Here is a 20,840-nt window from a genome sequence, read left to right on the forward strand (position 1 = left end):
TTTGGTAAAATACATTTTTATACATAGCTATTTTGTCTTTGGTGTCAATAGATTTTTAATTATACATTTTAAGCTATAAAATGTTTTAATAAACATTTAATGAAAATATTTTATTTTTGAACATTATTTTAGATTGTATTTTAAATATTACACTATTCATCATTTTATATTAAATAATAAAAACAATAGAAAAAACTATTAAAATTTTGTTGAATACATATTAAATAATATATAATTAAAATTTTTAATAAATTAAATAATAAATGCATTTTTAGTTATTTTATCTTTGGTGTCAATACAATTTTATGTTTTATTAAGTTATAATAATTTAATTTTATATATTTTTTGTCTTATTTTAGATTACATTTTGTTTAAGATTTTATATTAAGTAATATAAATTATGAAATATATATTATTATTATTATTAAATAATATATTATATATTATATTACAACATATACATACAAAATATTTTTTAGAATATTGAGTTATAAATATAATAATGTTTAATTTAGTCATGAAAAATGTAACAAAAGAAAAAAAGGATCTAATTTGACTTTTTGAAATGGCACAGTATTCAGGTTTTATTTAATACATATGTCAGGTTCATTGTGTTTTGTTCGTACTGAGCGACAGCTGTTACATCAAGAACTACATTTTAAGCTTGCATTGTTTTATAGTTCCAGTAAGTTAAAAGAACAATGCTCTGTTTTATGTAACACTTATAATTGACTTCTCTGTCTGTCTCCCCATTTAACACTGTTCTCTCTGTGTCCGTGCGGATAAGTGTTGGGCTGTGTGACATATTCTAGCAGCACTGGAGTCTGTTTTAAAGGGGGGAACTCTGTGAGGAACATTGTCTGACTCATCCGGTTTTACCCACAATCCATCCAAAACTGTCGCTATCCTTTTGATGGGGGGGACAAACAAGGTCTGTTCTGTCCTATCCGGAGAATTTTGTCTCTAATGTTACTGTCGTGTTTCTGTCTCCTATGGATGAATCACTTACTGCATTTCTCATTTGTGAGTCGCTTTGGATAAAAACATCTGCTAATGTAAATGAAGTGTCAGGCAGTGTATTAAAGCCTTTTTTGGTTAATTCACAGCAGTTGAGCATGATGATATTTCGATAATAGTGTACCGTGCCATCCAAAACTTTGCAAACTGTTTCAAAATCATTACTATTTCTTTGTGTAAATGTGTTGAAGACCAGCAATAATTGCTTTCTTTTTGATTGCATAATGTCATAATATACACGTCAGTGAGGCATATACAATGGAAGTGAATGGAACCAAATTGTAAGCATTAAAATTCTAGTGTTTCAGTAGTATTGCCATGGAAACAATATCGTGTTAACATGATTTTAGTGTGAAAAATTGCTAACTTTTTCTGTTATATAAGTTATATCCAATTTTAAGGAAACTACAAGCCCTAAAACCATAAAGCAACGGCGTTGCAGCTCAGATGATAGCTACATTTTAACAGAAAAGTGCTTTTATAAAATTCTAAGTGTGATTTTAAATCTTTCAGAAAATTGGCCCTGTTTCCTTCTGTTATAATTTTTCAAATTTTCTTTTAGGATGATTTTAAAGAAAGAGCTTTGGTATTGTTTTTCTGTTTTCTGAATTTAATTAAATATGTTTTCACAGTTTTCAATGCAAAGTCATTACAAAATATAAGGATTTATGCTGATGTTGTCTGAAAGTGTATTCTTTTCCCTGAATATACATTAATTACAAAAAACAGGTCATATTTCTGTAATAGTACTAATACAAAAGTATTTTAAATACACATTTACCAGGTTTATATATTTATCATTAATAAATCTGGTTTGTTTCAGTCTCATATATTTTAACTAAGTGAATATTGCTTGTTCCACAGCTAGCCATATTTTAACAATGTTTATGATTTCTAACTGAATGCATTTAATTGTTTTCACAGTGAACAGTTTTATGCTGGTTCTAAGCAATGTGAATAAATGCATTTTGAAAATTATTTAGATAAAATCAAATAGATTAAACCTCTATCATCATTTACTCATCCTCAAGTTGAGTTTCTTTCAGCTGTTGAACACAAAAGAAGATATTTTGAAGAATGTTATAGTTGACGGTACCCATTGACTTCCATAGTGTGGAAAAAAATAACATAAAATGGAAGTCAATGGCTACCATCAATTGTTCAGTTACCAACATTATTCAAAATATCTTTGTTTGTGTTCAACAGCTGAAAGTAACTCATACAGGTTTGGAACAAGTGGATGGTGAGTAAATGATGACATAACTTTCATTTTTAGATGAACTATCACTTTAAATGGATAGTTCACCCGAAAATGAAAATTCTGTCATTAATTACTCTCCCTCATGTCGTTATTAAGCCCTTTATTCATCTTCAGAACACAAATTAAGATATTTTTGCTGAAATCCGAAAGCTTTCTGACCCTGCATAGACAGCAATGCAACTACCATGTTCAAGGCCCAGAAAGGTAGTAAATACATCATTAAAATAGTCCATCTGACATCAGTGTTTCAATCTTAATTTTATGAAGCTACAAAAATACTTTTTGTGTGCAAAGAAAACAACTGTGTCAGTCTTTGATATGCATGTAATTTTATGTGCGGTTACATTTTCATAAATTGTGATATTAGACCTTTTTTTTGAGTTTACTAAGGCTGTACTACTGTGGACGTCCTGCTCTGTAGACCACAAAGAAGCTCCTCGACCCTCAGATACCTGAGCAATGCGTACTATATTACCCATCTGTCTGATGGCAGTGAATTGAGCAATCTATAATAAAGGCTGAATGCCAGTGTAATGATGAACAGGGCACTTGCTGAACGAGCGAATGCACATTTGTTATTTTGCCTGAGTGATGTTTTGGCAGCATTTTCTACAAATTGTTTGTAGTATAAATCAAACGCCGGTCTCTGTGGGTCACACAGTAGAGCGGACGGTCGAAAAGTGACTGAGTGGGTCACGTTATGTAAATATCCACAAATTATTGAATAAATTAGCGGGGGATGTAATAAATCTACTGCTTTGTCTCCTCTGGAGATGTAGAGATAAACAAATAAAGCACATGTATGGAGACGCGCACAGGCTTTTATGCTCAAATAGAGAGATAGCTGAATGCACGTGCTTTATTTATCCCTGAGGGGCAATATTCACGTCCACAGTCAGACACATTTCCATTTCAACATATCGCTCTCTTTCATCTACAATCAAACGTTCTCACATTCCCCTGGAAGCTAATTTCCTGAAACAAGGCTTCGCAATTTTCTTTCAAGCTGACATAACACGAGATGAAATGTCACTGCCTCACCTTGTGTTTGCCGCTAATGATCTTTTGCACTAAACACATCGTTTAGTAATTATAAAAGAACATTACAAGCTGGCAAGCTGAAAGAGATGTGAACAGACAACCAAAACAAAGTTTGTTTTTCTCCCATTAGATGCTGCTACATGATTTTGCGGATGAGGGAAGGTTCTCTGATATTTTCCCTCTTGTTGTTTTTGCTACTCATACGCTGTCACTGCAAAACTAGGAAAAAAGTACCCTGCCCAGTATATATTTGTTAAATATTCTGGTTAATTTGATATGTTTTGAGCTACTAATAAGCATGTACTTTAAGCTCTATTAAACACACTTTACCATGATAAAATCTATTCTGCAAAATTACTTTGCAAATTTAATTTTGTTTTTGCTTGTTTTTGGAGAAAAAAAGTCTTAATTTTGATCTAGGCTTATATAATTTATTTTGGTCCTATAACTTCTTCTTGTAACTCATCCCACAAAGTTTGTGTTGTTGTTGAACTTATGATTTTCACCTGGTATCTGATACAATAACTTTGATTTAAAGAAAAATATCATATAGACTTACAGTCATGACCAAAAATATCGACACCCTTGGTAAATATGATCAAAGAAGGCTGTGAAAATTAATCTGCATCGTTAATCCTTTTGATCTTTTATTTAAAAAAAATCACAAAAATCTAACCTTTCACTGGATATTAAGAATTTAAAATGGGGGGAAATGTTTTTCTCAAATACACGTTGGACACAATTATTGGCACCCCTAGAAATTCTTATGAGTAAAATATCTCTGAAGAATATTCCCATGTTGCTCCCCGGGCGCTGCAGCATGGCTGCCCACTGCTCCGGGTGTGTGTTCACGGTGTGTGTGTGTGTGTGTGTGTGTGTGTGCATTTGTTCACTACTCACTGCTGTGTGTGTGCACTTGGATGGGTTAAACGCAGAGCACCAATTTCGAGTATGGGTCACCATACTTGACAATACGTCACGACTTTTTTACTTTACCATTCATATTCACAATTTTGAGCACTCCAGGGTGATTATGATAAGCAAAAGATAATTGAGCTTCACAAATTAGTGAAGTGGCTTTAAGAAAAGTGCTAGAGCAGTGAAAATTCCCATTTCCACCATCAGGGCAATAATTAAGAATTTCCAATCACTGCCTGGAAGAGGACGTGTGTCTTTGTCGTCCTAATGCACGGTGAGAAGGAGAGTTTGAGTGGCTAAAGACTCTCCAAGGACCACAGCTGGAGAATTGCAGAAAATAGTTGAGTTTCGGGGCAGAAAACCTTAAAATAACTGTCAAACAGCACCTACATCACCACAAGTTGTTTGGGAGAGCATATTCAGTTATCAGAGACGACTGGAATTTCAAATGGGACTGGCTTCTATGGTCAGATGAAATTAAAAAAATTGATTTTTAGCAGCAAACACTCAAGATGGGTTTGGTGAACACAGGGATAAAAAGTACCCCATGTGTACAATGAAATATACTGCTGTATTTTTGATGTTGCAGGCCTATATTTCTGCTGGAGGTCCTGGACATCTTGTTCAGACACATGGCATCATGGATTCTATCAAATTCCAACAGATAAAAAATCAATAAGTGACTGACTCTGTTAGAAATCTTATAATGGGCCATGTTTGGATCTGCTAACCGGACAATAATCCAAACACAAACCTCAAAAACACAACAATGGGTCACTGAGCACAAAACCAAGCTTCTGCTGGCCATTCCAGTCCTCTGACCTGAACCCTGTAGAAAATGAGTGAGGTGAACTGAAGAGAAGAAGCACCGTCATGGAGCTGTGAATCTGAAGGGTCTGGAGTGATTCTGGATGAAGGAATGGTCTCTGATCTCTTGTCAGGTGTTCTCTAACCTCATCAGGCATTATAGGAGAACATTTAGAGCTGTTAAACTGGCAAATGGAGGTTTCAAAAAGTATTGAATAGAAGGTTGCCGTTAATTGTGGCCTATGTGTATTAGAGAAAAACATTTATTTCATAAAGATATTTCCCCGCATTTTAAATTCTAATTATCCAAAGAAAGGTTAGAATTTTGTGATTTTTTTAAATAAAAGATCAGAAGGATTAACAATGCAGATTAATTTTCACAGCCTTCTTTGATCATATTTACCAAGCGTGCTGATATTTTTGGCCATGACTTTATTTATAATATCTGGGAATCAGAATACCATAAAATACGCTGTTGAACTGTTTGAGTCACTTTGTTTTTTAAAGAAGTTCAAATGAGTCAGCATGAAGAACAATGTTATTTTAGTATAATTGAGATATTATTATAGTTATTATTCATATTTTGAATAAATTTTACTTTATATTTTTAGTTATTATTAGTTATAGTTATCATTGTGCCAAATTTTTTAGTAATTTCTATTATAAATATAGTTTTTAATAATGTAATTTTAATAAATTATCTCCATTTTTACAAGTACAACTAAAACTAAATTGTAATGATAAATTAAATCATTGAACTAAATTGAAATGATAAATGTGGCCTTCTCAACTGGCTGAAGTAATTTTTATGTAATTTTTTTTAATTTCCAATAATGAAACAGTTTTTTTTCCCAACATTTTTGAACATTGTTTTTTTATTTTTATTTTTTAAATTATTTTTGTCATTTTTAATTTTAATTTTTTATTTTTTACATTAGCCTAATTATAATAACCCTGCTTAAGAGAAGAACGTTAAAACTTTTAACAGTAGTGTAAATTGTGGCCTTTTTTTATATTATACATAATTTACCACCTATAAATACCACCTTACCAACTGCTTAGCAACACCCTTACAATTTTCTTTATATAAAAGTCTCTGCTATATCCTTAATAGATCTTCTTGTGTAAATGCCTGACAACATGAAACAAATGAAGAGCTATAATGTCTATAAAACTGTCCATGTAATGGTACAGTGCAGATTATTTATCTGCGAGCCTGCTGAGTTGAATCGGTTATGAAAGCAGTGAATTGTGATGACAATTGTCTCAATAAGGGCAACTGGTAATTGGAGAAATGTATTAATCATGGAAAGCACTAGGGACGTTTGCAGCGCGTGCAGCATGTGGAAGAAGCTTCTCCTTGGAAACACTAGGCTATGTTTAGGCAGTGTGTGCCAGCGATTGTTCTGGTGATGGTCGATTGATTTGGGTCTCACTGGAAGCAGGCAAGACTAGAATATTGTTTATGATGGATCATTAAGTGCTTGTTTTGGTGTCTTTAGAGGATATACTGTATCAACTAGACATCTTTCTCAGAATTCTAGAATTCAACTCTCTTGGAAATTCTTACACTCTTAAAGGGATAGTTACCCAAAAATGAAAATTTGCTGTTAATTTACTCCATCCAAGATGCAGGTAATGTTTTTCATCAGTAGAACAGTAAAGAAGATTTTCAGATGAAACTGTGATTCTTTGTGATTCATAAAATGCAAATCTGCCCATTTTGACAATAATAAAAGTATGATGATATGTGACCCTGGACCACAAAACCAGTCTTAAGTCTTTGGGGTATATTTGTAGCAATAGCCAAAAATACATTGTATGGGTCAAAATGATCAATTTTTCTTTTATGCCATCGTGTTCCATGAAGATAGTTTGTAAATTTCTTACCATACAAATATCAAAACTTCATTTTTGATTAGTAATATGCATTGCTAAGAACTTAATTTGGACAAATTTAAAGGCGATTTTCTCAATATTTTGATTTTTTTTGCACCCTCAGATTCCAGATTTTCAAATAGTTGTATGTCGGACAAATATTGTCCTATCCTAACAAACCAAACATCAATGGAAAGCTTATTTATTCAGTTTTCAGAAGATGTATAAATCTCAATTTTGAAAAACTGACACATAAGACTGGTTTTGTGGTCCAGGGTCACATATATTAATGAAGTGAAACAATCAGTCTGTGCAAGAAACCGAACATTGTTTACAACATTATTACCTGTAATCCAGAGCCTCAGGAAAACAGTCCAGAGTGATGTTAGGTTCTTTACTGTTCTTTACATCTTGGCTGGCCTGGGGATAAGAAAGTTAACAGCACATTTTCATTTTTGGGTGAACTATCCCTTTAAAACTAAAGGTTCTTTACATTCCACAGAAGGTTCTTTATAGTGGAAAAAGGTTCTTTAGATTAGAAAAATGATTCTTTTAAGCACTGTTCACTGGAGGTTCTATGGGGAGCCCAAAATGCCTTTTTTTCTATGGTGTTTCTACAAAACCCACTTTTGGATCTTTATTTTTAATAGTTTAATTGATCTGCTGTCTGCATTTAGGTAAAAATAAAAATAAAAAAATAGAAACAGTACTAACGCAAAGAATTCTGTGGCAGAAACATACATCCACTTGTGCGAGGGAGAAAATTGAGTTGCAAAAAGTGCAATTACTGTAAGAATTTGATTGGCTTCGGACAGAAATTGTGCAACTTTCAAGTGCAGGAAAGGGGTTTTAAAGCCTCCGATATCAAAAGTGGCAGGAATTATGGGTTTCACCATGGCAACAAAAGTGGAGAGCTTTCATTATGACAGCTGAGGAAGTTACTTAAATAAGAGAAAATGTGCATTTGTCTCTCAGTAATCACGGAGAAAATGAAGAACCTCAAAACTGTGGCTGTGGGTTTCAAGCAGTGGTGATTAGAATAACCTTTAACAGGCTCTCCGACAGAAACTCTTCATATAATGAGCTTTATTAATGTAATATCCTGGTGCTCTGAAGACTGGATCTCAGATTCTCTTCATTGAAGTAGCTGAAATATTGATGCTCAATATGCTTTTTAATAACCTGTTTGTTTGTTTTTATGTTGAAGTGATGATAACCACAGCTGCACAGAGTGTTCAAAACATGTTCAAAAAATCTTCCTCAGCAACAACTCGAAGCCACAAAGCCGCTGGATTTTTGCTTCTTCCAAAATGTGGCATGTTGCACAATCTTGTAATTGCATTGGCTTCAACTAGAGTGAAGCCAAGTGAAGAGACAACGTCTGTCTGATTTGGTAAACATGGGGTCTTGAAATGGGATGCGCTGAATCTGCTCATCCATCCATTTGCCCCCCAGTTCAGAGGAAGAGGTAAAAGTAAATCTGGCTTTGATTTATTGGACGCTAAATGATTTCTTTCGTACTGTTTTAATTATGTGGCAAAGGCGAGATATATCAGATGTCTTCCTTTGAGAATGGATCAGACACGTTTAACAAAATTAGATATTAGATAAGAATATTCATAAGGTCATCTTTCACTCCTTCAGTGACGTTTGTGCAGAATTTAGACATTGAATATCTTCTTTATAATTAATTAGAAAGTAATATTTAACTAATGATAATAAATATGTATTATTTTTAAATGCAACCAAGCATTTTGTCATGTCCCTGCTGGATGTTAGTGGATATGAAACTAATAATGTGTACACAATCAGTTTTGTCCTTCAGTCTACACTGACCCCGTCATCTTTGGCCATGAAAATTCAGAGTCCACCCTTATGAGACATCATTAACCAGAAGTGCACACACACAGTAGTGAACAAACACCCGGAGCAGTGGGCAGCCCGGGGAGCAGTTGGGGGTTTGGTGCCTTGCTCAAGAGTTTCAACTCAGTCGTGGTATTGAAGGTGGAAGAGAGCGCTTGTTATTCACTCCCCCCACCTACAATCCCTGCCGGACCTGAGACTCGAACCTGTGACCTTCGGGTTACAAGTCCAACTCGGTATCCATTAGGCCACGACTGCCACCTCACGGTTGTCTACATGGTAATACATTCTATGTATCATTCCCTACAATGTCGAACACATAACGGTAATTGATATCATTAGCCTTTGGCTTGACTACATTATCACACAGCTAATAATGTGTTGCTACAAACCATAGCATGGTCTTGCTATGCTGCTGATATGAAAATCCCCAGCCCGAAAGTTGGCAGTATTGGTTACATGTTTGTGACAACAGGAAACAGGAAAAGTTTTAAACCACATATGTGTCCCTGGACCACAAAACAAGTCTTAAGTCGCTGGGGTATATTATAGCAGTAGCCTTGTATGGGTCAAAATTATTGATTTTTCTTTTGTGCAAAAAATCAGTTGTTGTAAAGATCATGTTCCATGAAGATATTTTGTAAATTTCCTAATATACCAATACTTAATTTTTGATTAGTAATATGCATTGTCAAGAACTTCGTTTGGATAACTTTAAAGGCGATTTTCTCAGTATTTAGATTTTTTTTTTTGCACCCGCAGATTCCAGATTTTCAAATAGTTGCATCTCAGCCAAATACTGTCCAATCATAACAAACCATACATCAATGGAAAGCTTATTTATTCATAAATAAATTATTTATTCAGTTTCGAAAAACTGACCCTTATGACTGGTTTTGTGGTCCAGGGTCACATAATTTTATATATATATATATAGCCTATATATATATATGAAAATCCCCAACCCGAAAGGCTTCCTATATATTCCTATATATATAGGAAGTCATTGCAAAAACGCTCCTGATGATGGCAGGCTGGTGGCAAAGAGCCATGAAATAAATTCAAACATCAGTGAAACAGATACATTGGTAAAGCTGTTGTTTTTGTCAGTTTGCAAATATCTGAATTAAGTTCAAAATAAACGACAGTGACTTGCATGTATTTTTGTTACGTTTGCAAATTATGCAATGCGGATATAAGCAATAGAAAGCTGTAGATATTTAACATGCTCTTTTTTATTTGTTAATAAGATTAGGTCTCAATATAAGCAAATCAAAATGAAACTATTATAGACTTTTAATGCACTAAGTGGGAAAAAAGTGTTTTGTTGGAGATAAATATGTGCATAATGTTGTGGGGTATTCAGAAAATTAATAGAATTTATTAAAATATATATAGTATTACCAGAGCAACCCCCCCCCCCCCCAAAAAAAAAAAATCGTAGGCAAAAAGGCAGCCTAGTAACAGCAAGGCGAGATATGGCATAAGGGATATAAATCTTAAATCTCACACGATTCTCCTGATGTCTCCCTATACACTAGCATTAATGGCCATCAGTCGCAATAGATGCGCAATAATCCTCAAATAATTACCGGTGGTGTAGAAACTGACCCGCTAGAGGTCCCGCCCACTCGCTCGCTCGTGCAACCGGAGACTTCACGGAGGGTTCCGCTGCTGTCAGACTCTATTGCTCAACGTTTGCTAGACTTGGATAAGAGTGGACGGAGGGACTTGGGGCCGGAGAAGGGATTCACGAGCTGATTTTTGGAGACACTAGTCAGTGGATTGTGATCATTCTGTAAGGTAAATAAGTGTGCTGATGATGCATGCTCGCGCAATTAAATGCTGACTTTGCCCCGGCGACCGTGGGAGCCACCCTTCTCCCGTTTGATGTGCAGAACGCCGTTTGCACACGAATGCATCATTGGAGTTTGGTGTTGTCATATTGTGCAAGTATGCATTGCTTTATTTCTTCTTTTTGTGCTCGTGCTCTATAACGGAGCACTTCTGTGTCAAGCATGACACGGGGAAGCTGGTTTAAAGCCCACCGGAGTTCGTCACACTCGATAGATGCGAAACATCAGGCGATGCTTTATAATTTCATCCCACAAATTATTGCTTTCATTTATAATGTAGTATTATATTATATTGATAGGCGATACTGTTATCGATTTTTACATGTTCAGCCTCTGACTGAGGAATCTAAACTTTGAGCTCACATTAATAGAGTGCGGATACACAAGTCGAGCATAATGCAAGATCATTACGTTTGTATGAGCAAATTCTAAGTTTATGCAATATGAATCGTGTCTGGCGAAACCGCGGTTTCATGATCGTCAACTCTATTAGATGCCAGTAGAAATATTATTGCGTAAAATCGTAATCGCGTTTGAAATGAGCTCCTCAGTGTCTTCTTGATTAACAAATCTAACTTGACATCCGAGTTTGATTCCTACGATTAATAGGCGAATATATTTATAATTTTAAGAAATACATTTTGGGTTGGGTTGGTGTAGCCTATATTTTACTGTTTTATTCTATTTGAGTTAGTAAATTTACTTTATTAACGTAACCCAAAAGCAGCGATTAAGTCGATTTCTATGGGAGCGAAGATGAAAATCCGCGATACGCCTACTGATTTTGTGCATTGACGAAAATCGCTAAAAAAAATAGGCCAGTTTCTGTTTTTCTTATAATTGAACTAAACCAAATGCCTCCTCATGCAGTGTTGTAAATAATTATGTGTAGTGTAGGCTACATACTGTATTTTCATGACTACGATTAACTATCAATAATTTTGAGCTACCACATCTGGCAAAGACTTAATTGCGAACGTAGATGTTGTGAGCGAGATAGCCTACTGTTTGTGTTGCATGCTGAAATTAAAGTTGTTTAAATTATGTCCAACTGTTGTGTAATTATATCCAACTGAATAGGTTGTTTTTATGAATAAGTAATTACTTTGTATATCGAGATAGGTCTAGTTTGAATAATTCGGATTCGCCATGTTATTGTCATGTGACTACTCTTGCCATTCACATCTTTCCTGTGGTTTCATGGGATGGTAAAGTGTCCACTGGATGCGCATTTTGTAATCTCTACGAAGGTCATCTGCTACTATTTTGCCTACTGTTTCATGAATACTGTGAATTCGGACAAAGCCTACAACTGTTTCACATATACCGTTTTTCATCTGCTATATAGTAGGGAAGTACACATATTCGGATGCTGCCAATTAATTCCAAACACTTTGCCACTTGGTTGGCCTAGTAACTGTAATGAGCATCGGTACTCTTAAGATGTTGTTACTTGTCAGATTGCATTGAGTTCAGGTCACTGTATTGCTGCAAGTCATTGATGGTGTGAACAAGGTTTAGAGGTCTGGTTTGTATCAAGACTATAACCTTTCAGTGCATGCTTTGGTAATGTGCAGTTATTTATTATCAGCATTATCAACATTTAATTCTTTACAGCTCAGTTTCGAGTCAAGTTCACATAATTGATGGGTGGTTAGATGCCAGTGTTGCTTTCCAGGCTTGGTTTTCTTCTTAGGGTGAACATTTGCCATAGATGCCTTTAGAAATTCAGACGGGTTGATTGATACTTCTGGCCAAGCTTGAGGTTAGATCCCACTTACTAGATGGCTTCTTCTTATAAAACGGTATCAGCTTAATGTGAAAGAAACCCTTTTGTTTTTCTAGGTTGCTAACGGAGTGAATGCAAGAAATTAAGAAACGACCAACAATTACAAATTACAATTTGTTTAATATCCAAAACAGCCAGTCATGATTAAATTTAATCATTGATGCAGTGGGCTGTATTTCTAATTACATGATGATTTAGAATTATAGGGGTGAATGTAAATTTACAAAAATGATCATTTAATCAGTGCTGTTTTATTAAGTAGTTATATAATGATGAGCCCAGATGACAAATGAATTTATGGATGGAACAAAAATGAGACAAAAAGTCAGACTTTGCATACAATCATGTTCATGCAGCATTAACTAGAAAACAACAGGACACTCTATAATGTCAATGATTCCATTGCTATGGGCCACGTAGGCGACCCATCATTGATTTCTCACAGCAGTTGTTTATGAGGCCGACTTTAATGCTCTTTCCATTGCTTTCAGACTGATGTAAAGGATTTTTGCATATTGAGATTGATGAACGGTTTCTTAAAGGAATAGTTCACCTACATTGAAAATTTGCTGAAAATGTACTCACCCTCAGGCTGTCCGAGATGTAGATGCAGATTTGGAGAAATTTAGCATCACATCACTTGCTCACCAATGGATCCTCTGCAGTGAATGGGTGCCGTCAGAATGAGAGTCCAAACAGCTGACAAAAACATCACAGTAATCCACACCACTCCAGTCCATCAATTGACATCTGAAGTGAAAAGCTGTCTGTTCATAAGAAACATATATATCATTTAGATATTTTTAACTTCACACCATTGCTACAGACTAAAATATGATTTCCCTCTCCATAATATTGATTTAAGGGAAAGTGGAAAGGGAAGTGGTGTGTGGCCAAGTATGGTGACCCATACTAGGAATTTGTGAATTTAACCCATCCAAGTGTACACACAGTAGTGAACATACACCCAGAGCAGTGGGCAGCCAATGCTGCGGTGCCCAGGGAGCATTTGGGGGTTTGGTGCCTTGCTCAAGGGTCTCACTTCAGTTGTGATATTGAGGGTGGAGAGAGTGTTGGTTATTCACTCCCCCCACCTACAATCCCTGCCGGACCTGAGACTCGAACCCACAACCTTCAGGTTACAAGTCCAACTCTCTATCCATTAGGCCATGACTGCCCTAGGAAGTATTATTATGGATTATGAACTCATATCTTGGCAAGAAGTGATGGTTTGAAGTTAAACACCTTGATGGATTTGTTTCTTACATGCATGCAGCTTTTCACTTCACAAGATGTTAATTGACGGACTGGAGTCGTGTGGATTATTGTGTTGTTTTTATCAGCTGTTTGGACTCTCATTCTAACGGCACCCATTCACTGCAGAGGATCCACTGGTGAGCAAGTGATGTAATGCTAAATTTCTCCAAATCTGAATATTTATCTACATCCAAGATATAAATTCTGAGCACATATTTATTTTTATTTATATAACTATTCCTTTAATAGTAATATACATAGTATTTTACCTCTGCATTATGACTATGAATGCAAATCTCTCTAATCCGACAGGAAAACTAATGTAGACTGCATCTGCAATTAGTTGGTTTATCATAGACATTTAAACCACTACAAATCCATTCTCCAAATCGTGTTGAACTGATCCGTATTAATGATGAAAGGGTTATGTTGTGCTCTAATGAATGAATGCACAGAGAGCTGCAGACACTGAGCTATATTATCACGTTGCTCACTCTCTGAATTCACCTTTATGCCCTCCATCATAGCTCACATCTGGCCTGATGGAAATATAGCGATGCCCCTTCAGCCCTCCACTGAGACACCTGCTGCTCTTTACAGCCGGAGCTTGACAGAGGCTTGTGCCGTGGCATCCCTTTGGCACTGATGTCAGAGGAAACCTGCCCTGCTGCTCTGATTCTGTGTGCATTCATTTTCTTTCCAAGACTCAGATTGCAGAAAATAGCAATTAGAATCATTCTCTGACAGAAAATAAACCTATGAACTGTCCTTTTTTCGGTCAAAGAAAAAAGTTTTTTTTTCTCTTTTAAAAGAAACACTCTTCTTTCTTTCTTTCTTTCTTTCTTTCTTTCTTTCTTTCTTTCTTTCTTTCTTTCTTTCTTTCTTTCTTTCTTTCTTTCTTTCTTTCAAATGCGCAATGAAATAGAAAGTGAGAGTTTTAATTTCTTATTTATTCCTGTCAAAATGATGGAATTCTTATAGTTAACTAAAACTACAACCATACAAATATTATATAAAATGAACTGAAATAAAATAGAAAATGAAAAAACATCATCTTATTTTTTTTATGTATACACACCAGATAGTTAGCTGTGATATTAGGAAAATTTATTATGAAAATGAGTATAGCTCATTTTGAACAAAACTGTAAGTCAACAGGACAGTGCACAATGGTGAACGTTCTGCTATAGAATAATTTGGTTTACACGTTTAAATGTATGCTTCCTCTGTGAAAGTGTCATTGAGAGTTGTAGGTTATTGTGTTTGAGCTGATAGGAGTGGAGGGAAAGAGAAGGTTGGCACGCTACATTAGACATAATGTCAGTGCTCAGAGATTGCTGCCTCTTTATTTAGTGCCCTTAGCTGCTCTTCTTATTCCATTGACCTCTTGTATTTATTGCATGAGTGCATGTGTATACAGCAGTTATAAGCATTGCACATTCATAGCTAGTTCTATACGTGTCCATCACACAACCTCTCCAGTGTGAGTCTAGGCTAAGACATTTACTGACACCATTTTCCCTTATTTTCCATTTCATTTCTTGTCCTCCTGTGCTTTGCTATCAGGTGGAAATGTTTCCAGTATTTAGCACAATACACTGAGTGTACATTTGTTGCCTGTAAATGCTGTTATTTATTTGCTATAATTTGTGGTTTGTTTGTATTATGGACAACTGGCTGTTACTGTCCATCATCATCCAAACACTGACATACTGATTAATTTTTTGCTCTAGTTTTCTGGCAGGCATCCAGCACCAGCAGAGCATCAGTCTGGCCCATAGAATCCACTCATTTCTGACATGTCTGTTTATATTCACATACTACCATACTGCTCAGACCGTTTTGTAGCGTGCAGTATACAAGCAGAGCATATAGCATATATGTTTATATAATATATAATGAATATAAATAAATAAATCCTGCCTCTCCTTTTTATGCATGCAAATGGGTTTGAATGAATATATAATGGTGCTAATTGGAAGACTAATTAAAAAGAAAGTAAACAACTCACCCACATAGATATCATGCTTTATGTTATGTCAAAATCGAACCTGAAATGCCTTGAAAACACAATCATTGAGGGATGCTTTTGTGAGCAATTGCATGGCCTGGTTAGATTTAAGGTTCATCTCTGTGTCTTACTGAGCTTTGATAACTATTAAAAGTTGACTATTATAAAAAAAAAAACAGCTACATTTTTTAGATTTAAAGTGAAATATACTTGGTTTTATGAAATAGTACATTAATTACATTGTTAATGTAAAAATATAAAATATTTTACTTTAATTTTTTTGTTAGATATGTTTAACCTGGAAAATGTCAACATGAATTTGACAACTTTATGATAATTCTGTAATGTATACACACACAATTTAATAATATATAATATACAATATAGATAAAAATAAAAAATAAAAGTAAATATATGTTTACATACATTTGATATGATTTAATAAATACAAATACATTTATGAATATTGGAAGTATTCAAAATATGATTTAGATAGAACACACACACACACACACACACATATATATACACTTAAACCTTTTTATAAAAACTCTTTTTTTTTTTTTTTTAACATTTTATTTTTAGAATTTAAGAAATGCAAACTATATTAACAGATATTAATATATACTAAACATTAAAAATATATAGCCTATATAGAAAAGTGTAAACACTGCTTTATTTTTTAAGCTTTCCGACTAGCCCAGTCAAGCCAATTCTTTTTCCAACCAATGGAAACCTGCTAATATTCCATTCATACGAATGTTCATATGATTCTTCAGCAGACTGTAACTCATCATGTGTTCATCCAACTATATTCTCATTGCTGTTTTTGCTGTTTGTTTTCCTTCTTCCAGTCTTGTGTTCCTACTTCGAAAACTCGATTTTTATAAATTTAATGTCTTTCCTGTTTCTTTGCTCAGAATGCATTACTGTTGTGCTTGAAAACAGAGCGTCTGTTCTTCAGAATATGTTTGTGGGGGGATTTGAACAAAGCGGACGGACAGATCTAGAGAACACAGAGGATAAAGGATAAAGTATTTCTGACAGAAAGAGAGAGAGGAGCACAGACAGGGACCGTATGGCTGATGATCATATGAGTTGCATTTTGTAAGTGCTACAGAATTTAGCATACAGCTATTTATACTACGCTGGTGGTCTCAACCAGACAGCGCCATTTACATAATGTAAAAATCTGTTCAGCTTTGGTTCGTGTCCTCCTTGATGACCCAGTTTTATGTTTGATGGTGTGGCAAAACATGTCATTATGTGCGAATGAATTACATTCTGACCACGTTATATATTCTTGTAGTGAGACCATGTGACCATGTGTGGATGGTGCGGTTTCACGGCTTACACATGTACGCAGACTGACACACACACACTTACACAAGCGTACATGCACGGTTCCTGTTATCTCAGGCAATAATTCGGCCCCATTTCTTTTACCATCTCGATCGTCAGGAACGGAAAGGCCGCCCCAGAGAAGTAATGGATGGGAAAAAATGGAGAAAGATAACCACAATGGATGGAAAAAGGAGTAAGAAGGTGACGATTATTGAGAATGCTAGGCAAGGCAGAGAGAAAGAAGGAGAGAGAGGTAGATAGCAGCACATATATGAGAGAACAGAAGTACTGAATAAATCACTCAGGAACACGAACCAGAGATTCACGGCAGCTACTGTACGGATTGGCAGGAAATATATGTAGGCTTGTGTGTTTATGTGTGATTGACAGTTACGACAATTTGTGATCCAACAATAAACATACTCATAAATCTCGCAATTGTAACTTTCTTAGAAATCGACTTAATATCTCACAGTTGCAACTTTAGTTCTTGTAATTAGAAAAAAAACAGTCATCTCAAATGCAAATTGTAACTATTTCTTGAAACTGTGTTTTGCGTTTATTTTTCATTTATTTCTCGTAATTGTAGCTATTTCTCATAATTTGACATAGTTAACTATTTCGTCAAATTGCAATTATAATTTTTATATCTCACAATTATAACTGCTTCTTATAATTCGACAATACAAGTTTGACTACCTTCTCGTAACTTTTTAGGCAAAAATAATCACAATTTTTGTAAAAAAAAAAAAATTGCTACATTATTTCTTGAAATTGTGATTGTTTTTGTTTTATATCTCACAACTGTAACTGAATTTCTCACAATTCGACTTAATATCTCGCTTTTGCAGCTTTATTTCTTGTAATAATAAATGATCACTATCACCAATTATGACTATTTCTTGAAATTGCGTTTCTTGTGTGTTTTTTTGTTTTATGTCACTATTGTAACTACGTCTCGTAATTTGACGGAACAATTATTGTTACTATTTCTCAAAGTTTGACTTAATATCTCACATTTGCCACTTTATTTCTCAGAATTATTAGGCAAAAAAAACTAAAAAAAATCTCACTAACGTAACTTTGTTTCTTACATTTTGACTTAATTTCTCAGTTGTAGCTAATAGAATCACTAATAGCAACTATTTCTTGAAAGTGTGTTGTGTGTGTTTGTATTTCATAATTGTAATAATTTCTCACAATTTGACGTACAGTTGCAACTTTATTTCTTGTATTTAATTAGGTAAAAATAATAATTAATTTTTTTGTGAAAATCGCAACTATTTATTCAAACTGCATTTTTTGTTTTATATCTCACAATTGTAGGTAACTCTTTATTTTAAGGTGTCTGTTACACATTACATGTACTTACTATTATAATAACAATACATTATGCATAATTACATGCAAGTAAACTCTAATCCTAACCCTACCCATATGGTTAGTACAAGTTGTTAATAAGTGTTACTCAGTACTTAAATGTATTATTATACTGTGACAAGGACACCTTAAAATAAAGTGTAACCTAATTGTATCTTTATTTCTTACAATTTGACCTAATATCTCCCAGTTGCAACTTTATTTCTTATAATTAATCAGGCAAAAATCAAGCTTTCTTTCTTGTAGTTAGGAAGAAAAGATTTGCAATCATTACTTGCAACTATTTCTTGAAAATGTGTTTTTTAATATTATACAATTTCTCACAAATTTGCCATATTATTTCTTTTAATTAATTAGGAAAAAATAATAATGATAATGATTTTTTAAATTGCGATTCTGTAGTTTTAGCTTAATTTCTTATACGTTGGCTTAACATCTCACAGTTGCAACTTTATTTCTCATAATCAAGTCAAATCTAAATGTATTTGTTGTATCACTCTGAAATGTGCAAAATCCATTTTTATTTAATTAGTTCTCTAATTAAATCCTAGATCACTGCACAAACTATTATTCAATGCACAAAAGCGACTATAATTAAATAAATGCCAATGAATGTGAGTTAGTGCTATGAGACTCATCATTTGAGGTTTTCATGTTTTAAGGTCCTCTCTGATATGCCTTGAGTAAAATATAAAAAACCCCAGAGTGCGGCAGCGTGTTTGGTGATGATTAGCTTTAACCAGAGGGCGTCTGCTTGCTATAATCTCTTAATGGCCAGTGCATTGGCGTATGGAATAATTCCATATGCAAAATACTCGAGAATCATTGAACGTGCACTCAGTGTGTTTTTGCATGTACATTTGCATGTTTCCAGGAGAGTGATCTGCATAGAAATGTGGTAGTAGATACTGTGTTCAGATTTGTGTCTTTGAGGAAGATACCCAAATTGCTGTCTGTTCAAATTATCATATCTGTTGGTTCCGTCTCTTATCATCTCTTTTAAATCTAAACATGCATTTATGCATTTCCTCCTCGTTGCATTCTAATGTATTATCTTGTGGAAACTAGGGGTGAATGTATATCTGTTGCACTTAAATGATTGTGCGTTCTGTGCTATTTTTCGGTCACTGGTTTATATACTCATGCAGATGGCATATCAGTTTAAAAACAGTTCCACTAGTCCATTTTGAAAATGTGTAGTTTTGCACACCCCTAGTGGAAACTCTCTTCCTCTCCTATGAAATGTTTTTTTTTTTCTTTTAGCGACTCTCAATTCCAAAACTCACTCCAGCGTCGTTGCATGCACTCCCCCTTTCTCTACTTTTCTGTCTCAGTGCATCAAAGAGCCAATTTGAAGTGCCTTTTTCGGTATGGCAGCCGCTGCCTCGGTGTCTGTGAAGCTGGCAGGACCAACTCAGTCAGACAACATGGCTGGCACCGTATGCCAACAGACGAGAGCAGCATGCTCTGCAGAAGGACAGATAATGAATGTTATTGTCCAGCATGGTTTGTTGTGTCCTTACTAACTTTCATTTAAGCAAATAAAATACATCATCCTTCCGGTGATGCCAAAAAATAGCAGCTTAATTGTCCTCATCATGGGGAACGCATAATGATAATTGTACCAATGACCTTTTTTATGTTAACAACAAGCTTCAGAATTTAAAGACGTGGTGAAGGACATTCAATATAAGTTAAACTGTATTGAATATGATGTTGGTTACCAAAGAAAGAGATTTTGTCTCATGCTTCAGTAGGTTTGTTTACATGCACTAATTTTCAAAAATTCTGTTTATATGTTTATTGTTTATATGAACCCTAAACTTCACAGTCCTTGTTACACATGTTGCATGTACTTACTATTATAATAACAATAAATTATGCTCAATTAGTATGTAATATTGTAAACTATGCTGTATTCACCCAAATAAATTCCATTTGTCTTGTATTTTCTCCATGCTTAATAAGAAATCTTTTGATTATTGCAAGCACTGGTCATTTCAAATAATTGCATTTTTATGTAATTGCAGAGAACATGCGATGTGTGTCTGAAAACATTACAGTTACTTCACACTTAAGTACAGTAAGGGTGGGCGTTTTAGTGTTTATTGACTGACTGCCTCTTCACCTTTGTTGTAAGTGCCTTACTCTGACTGCTACTGTTGCTTTTTCTAAACAATTGAGAGACAAGTCGTAATAATTTTTCTTGTCACAGATGCTGTCAATGTAGCTTAACTACTGGTGAACCCGTAATGTTCCTTTTAATAGGTTAACAGAGGCATTTTATGGTGATCACGACACCATCATCTCCCCAGGCGGTGTTGTCTCAGATGAGCAATGAGTAAATATTGCTTTGAATGAAATCTGTCATGTTACTTAGAGCTGCTCATTTAGGAACAAACCCTAGAACAAATATGA

The 20,840-nt window shown here is 34.7% G+C and overlaps 1 protein-coding gene across 1 annotated transcript in view; it reads left to right on the forward strand.

The window, feature by feature from the left end:
- Positions 1-10,414: 10,414 nt before the first annotated feature.
- Positions 10,415-20,840, forward strand: part of LOC306884925 (junction plakoglobin-like) — a 60,504-nt gene continuing 50,078 nt past the window's right edge. Inside the window, exon 1 of the mRNA XM_079441173.1 lies at positions 10,415-10,588. The gene's annotated coding sequence lies outside the window, so the exon portion shown is untranslated. The remainder of the gene's footprint in view (positions 10,589-20,840) is intronic.

This window comes from Barbus barbus, assembly GCF_936440315.1.
Source record: "Barbus barbus genome assembly, chromosome: 19".
Taxonomy (NCBI): domain Eukaryota; kingdom Metazoa; phylum Chordata; class Actinopteri; order Cypriniformes; family Cyprinidae; genus Barbus; species Barbus barbus.